Source organism: Triticum dicoccoides, chromosome 6A (genome assembly GCF_002162155.2).
Source record: "Triticum dicoccoides isolate Atlit2015 ecotype Zavitan chromosome 6A, WEW_v2.0, whole genome shotgun sequence".
Taxonomy (NCBI): Eukaryota; Viridiplantae; Streptophyta; class Magnoliopsida; order Poales; family Poaceae; genus Triticum; species Triticum dicoccoides.
The window spans coordinates 11,485,088-11,491,920 of NC_041390.1; the positions used below are offsets into that span (position 1 = coordinate 11,485,088).

The window sequence follows — 6,833 nt, forward strand, 5'->3', positions numbered from 1 at the left end:
CTCCGCCACTGCAAACCACCCTGTTGTGTGTTGGATGGCACAGTTTCAGTAGTTGACTTAGCAGGTGAAGGAGTTGCATCTAAACTAGCTTGTTGTGTGCTAGATGATGTAGCCTCAGAGGAATGCTGCTGTAGTGTAGAAGAGACGCCAACTGGTAGAAGAGCGCTAGTGTGGCCAAGTCTGGCAGAGGTTTATTACCTGGTAGTGGTGGTAATCTTCAACTTGTAGTGATCTATTACTTCGAGTAATAGTTACGATGTACTTTCTACCAAGGCAGTAATTTATTGTGTCATATGGTTTGGTTGAACTACTAAGTAAGCTGAAAGGAATTGTGCATCCTTTCCCACGATTTCCTCGTCATGACGTCGAAAGAACACAAATTGTGCAACTTTTCCTTCTTCAATGTTGTCCTGTTCTGCATCTACAGCGTGCACCACTAATTAGAATGTTTCTCATCTCAGGGATGAAACTTGCTGAAACATAAGGTTCATATTAAGGTTTTTCTTATTGTTGTTTTACACGCAGGCAGCCTCAGCCTGTTACTCTGGATGGATAGCTGACATTCATGGATCAGGCGTGCATCCATGCGATGCAATGCAACCCTGAAGCTGATTCCAAGGAGTCACTAATTTTGTGCCAGGTGTGTTTTACTCCTTTTTAGCAAGTAAAGTGATTCTTATTGAGCTACATCTTGTAAGCTGACAACTTTAATAGAACATCTTTTTCCAAGTAACATTTGGCATTGCCAGGGAACAAATAGCTGGATAACAAAAGGGCTCAACTGGTGATAACATAAGAAGTCTGACGAATGCATTGTTTGCTTAGCAATAATCAGAGAGTTACATTTCAGTTTTGCTGATAGTTAGCTATTATTAATTTATAATGGCATTTGCAAAAAAAGAAGCCAAAACATCAGAAACTCTTCTATAGCATCGCATATGTACATTGGAATAGGTTATACTAATATTATGCAAATATCAGGTTCTATCTGAGCTAAAATAAAATGGTTGCGATGGACCTCAATGATCTCTTTTCTAGGAACACCACTCAGAACTGGAGCTTAAATTTGACAGTAGAAGTATGCGCTGTCAGTGCTTCTGAACTTTCTTTTAAACTCTACTGCTAAGCATTTTAGTTTACTATGATTATTACGTCAGATATAACACATTGGCTTCTCAAATAATCAAACTGACTAACTGGCCAACTGCCATCCAACATCACCATGACAATTTAAGGTGTACATCCATAACTTTTGTTGATAGCGGGACAATAGGACAAACTTTGCCCAAGTGACACAAAGAAATCAAGGACTGCAAACCGGAAGACTAAATCAAACACAACCTCACAGCTAAACACGACATCACTGCCGGTATTAGCCTCAAAGAGGAGGCCTCAAATAGCCCGGCGAACCTAAAACTATGATTCTTCTTCAGTCACAAAAAATTGCTTTCATACTAAGCTATGGAAAGATGCTAATTTTCAAACTCATGAGATCTAGGCAAATTTTCTAGATAGGGAAATTGGAAGAACAAAAATATGGACATAACACATGAAGGGGTAACAAATGCATCGCGAGTTCAAATCCTTGGCAATCAATTCAGCAAGCAAATTCTGAATCCCCACATGGGAGCCGTAGGATCCGCTTATACGATCGTATCTTCCTAACGGACTCCGTAAACAAACCAGTTACTAATTTCTTGAGAATATAGTAAACTTGACTGTGTTCTTCCATAGCTAAAATAAAATAGCAGAAACTAATTCTTACAGCATGGGAGACGGTAGATAAATACTAACTTACTATCATCTAGCCGAGATTGATCATAATATAAGGTAAAAGCGGAATATCCTAGTTTCATAGGTGAGTATTAGCGAATTAAATTTTGTACATCAAGTGATATAATGGCTGGGAGCGTGGGAGCAAATGTAACCTGAAATTGTCGCAAAGCAACATCAACACCCATCTCACTTCCATCTTCCTAAAAGGGGTAACACCATGTGAATATCAAACACCTCCGAGCAATAGAATACTCCAGTTTCAATAAAATGATGTGTACAGAATTAAACCGAAGCAAGTTTTAACTCATACGCACCAAGCATGTGATTGTCAATGACCAATTAAGCATCAGAAACGAAGGAACCTGGTTCGACATGAACTTTGATAGTGAAACTCAATTGCAAAATATGCAATTGCGCAAGGCTTGTACTACAACACCACACGGTAACAGTTGCTTTGCAGCAATAGTCCAGATGAACCATATACCAAGTCAGTAGGCAGCCAAGACACATGCAGATTAACAAACATAGCACGTGATGCCCTTCCAGCAGATTCATGCCGGTTCGACTCACACGCCGACGAACCGGGAGGGGGCGAGGCTAGAGGTGATGCAGGATGCCGATGTGGTCGGATCCGTCGCCGACTCCCATAGCCGGCTTTGGGAGAGGCATAGTATTTGTGGCTGTGAGCCCCGTGGCGGGCCGGAGCCGGGGCAGAGGCGTGGAGAAGAGGTGCGGGAGGGGGCTACGAAGGGGACACAGGCTGGCTCCCATGGACAGCGAGAGATAGGTTGGGGGTGGAGAGGACGCGTCGCTGCAGGAAGAAGAAATAGAGATGGAAGGAGGCGATCGATTGGCTGGGTGGACTGCCTCTCGATATTTCTACGGTGTTGGCCTCTTGATTTTTCTACTGCAGCGGTGAACCAACCAGCCTAAAACAAGGAACAAACCGGCACTGAACCAGGAAAAAACCGGGACATGTGTCACACAGGTGATAGCCCTCGCCCATAACTGCGGAAGCACGTTAGGGGCTCCTGCTTAGTAGCTTTAATTCTTGTATATATATATATATTTTCGAGCGGCTCCAACCTTTCATTACAAAGAAATAGAAGGGACTAGTTCACATACAAAACTGGCAGAAACCAAATGTAGTGTACAAGAATAGTGTTGATGTGGCTAGAAAGCAAGACAAAATGAAAGAAAGAAGAACTAATTAAGAAAGAATCACACAGACCTGAATGGCGCACAAGATGCCTGCTGAATCGTCGATGAGGGGAACAAACAACCTCCTTAGCCTTGGTGATGGCTTGAAGTCGCTAAAGTCATCAACAGTTAGACGAGAGTGAGCCACAAGGAAAGGTAAACCCTTGCCGTTGCAGTCGATCTTCAATTTGCCCTTGGCGTCTGGCCTGAGACGGCCGGCCGGGGGTAGAAGGCCACGAGGGCCTTGCCCAATGCCGTCTTCAACCTGACCACATCAAAGTAGTTGTCCTCGGTGGTTCCGACGGAACCACGTCGACGGTAGAAATTGACAAGTGGGGTGTGGCCTTTGTTGGCTAGCATGAGGTCGAGCGGCGACAGCCGGAGCGCTCTTCCTGGTGTGGCAACGGCCGGCATTACAAAGCAAGACTCTACCACCTGCACCTCCTCCTCACCGGCCATTCTAGCTAGCTCCTTGCGCTCTTTTCCTGGCCATTCCTGAGCAGCAATTATATAAAGCGTAAGGGCATCTCCAGCCGCGCCCCAGGAAGGCCTTCCCAGGTGTGTTTTTTGCGCCAACGCCGAAAAATCGGCCTAGTCGTGCCTCCAGGAGCCCGATTTTCGCCGGCCTGGGCCGAAAACAGCGCCGGTGGACCCAGGCCGAACCCGGCGCGCTGGGGGGCGCCCGGGGGCACCGGGGCGAACAGTTTTGGCGCGAAAAAGCCGTGGGCCTGCCGCGTCATCGACACGGCTCTCTTCTCGCCCCTTCGACGTCCTCATCGCCTCATTTCCCGCGGCGAACCAATGCCAAAGCTGCCGCGCCAGTCAGCCTGCGCCATTGATGCCTCACGGGCGGCGCAGTGAAGACCGGAGCGCGTCCCTAGCCCTCCCTCGCCCGCCACGCGTACACACGGCGGCACGCGCACGGGCGGCACCTCGGCCTATATAAGACGCGCCCCAGCGCACTCGGCGACTCGCACTCTCTCGCCGTCGTCATTCCTCCCTCTCCTCTCTCTCGCCGTCTCTAGTTCATCACACCCATGGCCGAGCGCTTCCCAGGCGACGGCGCGGCGGCGAACGGCTTCGGCCGCCGCCATCTTCACAAGGACGAGGCTCGCCTCCTTTTCGAGGCCGAGTACCCGGTCCCGCCGGACATGCGGGTGCCCGGGGCGTGGAGGATCAGCGCCGGCGGCATGCCGGTGCCCCCGGTACCCACCGGCGCGGCGCGGCGTGCGGAGATCGCACGCATCCGCTCGTCCCTGCCGCGTGCGGCAAGGGAGGGGCCACGGTACGTCCCCGAGAGCCCGCTCTGGGAGCCCTATTTCCGCCGCCGTCACGCCGAGCAGCTCGAGGCCACCAACGGCGTCGTGCCCTCCGGCAGGCTCAACGCCGCCGGCCGGCGTCGGTGGTGGGGCGTGCCCGGGCGCACGTTGGAGGCCGTCCTCGAGTACATCGAGGGCGGCAACACGCCGCGCCTCGAGTACCCCGCTCCCCCGTCCTTCTCACGCCGCCGGGGAAGCTTCTGGATGCCGAGGCGCATGGAGACCGGGGGGTCCTCCTCCTCGTCCGGCGGCTCTCCCTGCCTCCACCTCCGCCCCGTCAAGCCGGAGCCCCAGGACACGCCTGTCAGCGCGCGCACCCGCAGCTCCGGCGTCCGCATCAGCGACAATGCCTCCCCCACCGGCCGCTTCGCCCTCGTCGAGCCCAAGCCGGAGCCCGGCCTCCCTGCGGAGTACGAGGAGATAGCCCGGCGCGGCTTCTCCGACAAGGACGCCCTGCGGTGGGCGCAGGATGACTACCTCCGCGACGAGATGGTCCGGCAGCGCCGGGCCCTGGAGGAGATCGCCGCCCGCAAGCGTGGGCGCGAGGACGAGCACGGCGTCGTGGTCCTCGACAGCGACGACGACGACGCCTCTGGACCGCCCAACCCACCGCGCCAACCGGGGGAGGGATGCAGCAGGGACGGCGGAGGCTTAGGCGGGGGTGACGATGACGACGACGACGGCGGTGACTACACGCGGTTCTACAGCCTCCTCGGCATGTAGAACCGTGTGGGCAGGCGGCGAGGGAGACGGCGGGGGTAGCCCGCGGTAGTTTTTCCTTTTTTTGTAAAATATGTTTAAATTTGAACGAACTCGCCGATGTTTGCGTTAAATTTGAGTCGTGTTTGCGCCGTATTTGACTTTTTTTTAAACGTGGGCGCCGCGACTGGGGGACATCACGCCCCTAGTGCGCCGTTTAGCGCCGGTGCACCCCCAAGGGGCGATTTTTTGCCCCTCCTGGGGGGCCAACGGCTGGAGATGCCCTAAGGATCACATTTCACAAGAAGCAAGGTACCATTGGGGGACATGCATGTGATCGGTGGTCTAGTACGTCCAGAGGTTGATGGAGTCATTGATGGCGATATCATTATCGTCAGTGCATACTGTATGATTGCACGATATATTGCTCTCGTGTCTATGCACGTATGTATGATGTACAAAGGTGGGCCGCAGACCTCAACTATACAAGGAACTAGGAGGCGGGCCCAATACACAATATGCACATAACACATATACTCAACACCCCCCCGCAGTCGAAGCGGCACCGCGGCTGACGCAAAGACTAGACTGGAACTCCTCAAATGACGCTGTAGGCAGGCCCTTGGTCATGATATCTGCAAATTGTTGGGAAGTGGGGACGTGTAAAACACGAATATGGCCAAGGGCCACCTGTTCCCGAACAAAGTGAATATCCAACTCAATATGCTTGGTCCGTCGATGATGCACCGGGTTAGCGGAGAGGTAGACCGCCGAGACGTTATCGCAGTAGACCACCGTGGCACGGTCAATAGGGCAAGAGAGCTCCTGAAGCAGCTGGCGAAGCCACGAACACTCGGCGACGGCGTTGGCCACCGCTCGATACTCAGCCTCAGCACTGGAACGAGAGACCGTAGGCTGCCGCTTGGACGACCACGAGATGAGTGAGGGGCCAAGGTAGACACAATAGCCCAAAGTGGAGCGACGAGTGTCAGGGCAGCCCGCCCAGTCTCCATCGGAGTAGGCGGTGAGGGCGATGTCGGCGGAGGCGTGAAGCATGACGCCAAGATCCATAGTGCCACAGATATAGCGGAGAATCCGCTTGACGGCAGCCCAATGAACATTGCGAGGAGCATGCATATGAAGACACACCTGCTGCACGCATACTAGATCTCCGGTCGAGTCAGAGTGAGGTACTGGAGAGCACCAACGATAGACCGATAGAAAGCAGCATCCGAAGCAGGAGAACCATCCGTGGCAGAGAGCTTGGCCTTCGTATCAACAGGCGTAGCGGTGGGCTTGCAGTTAAGCATGCCGGCGTGCTCGAGGAGCTCATGAGCGTACTTCCGCTGATGAAGGAAGAAGCCATCCGGATGGCGCACCACCTCGACACCGAGGAAGCAGTGCAAAGGACCCAAGTCCTTGATGGCGAACTCAGCACGAAGACAAGCTGTGAGCTGACTAAGGAGACCAGTCGTACATGACGTCAGGATGATGTCGTCGACATAGAGCAGCAAGTAGGCCGTGTCAGAGCCCTGATGATAGACGAAGAGCGAGGCGTCCGGGCGGGTAGAGCGGAACCCGAGCTGGTGGAGAAACGCCGCGATACGCTGGTACCAAGCGCGCGGAGCCTGCTTGAGTCCGTACAAGGACCGCGAAAGCAGGCACACGTGGTCGGGAAGCGCCGGGTCAACAAACCCGGTGGGCTGCTGGCAGAAGACCTGCTCCTCGAGGTGACCATGGAGGAAGGCGTTGGAGACGTCCATCTGGTGCACCAGCCAAGCACGGGAGACCGCAAGGTGGAGAACTGTGCGTATCATGCCGGGCTTGACGACCGGAGCA

The 6,833-nt window shown here is 53.4% G+C and overlaps 1 pseudogene; it reads right to left on the bottom strand.

Annotated features, from left to right (window-relative positions):
- Positions 1-1,865: 1,865 nt before the first annotated feature.
- Positions 1,866-3,435, bottom strand: LOC119315471 (annotated as a pseudogene).
- Between the last annotated feature and the right edge of the window lie 3,398 nt (positions 3,436-6,833).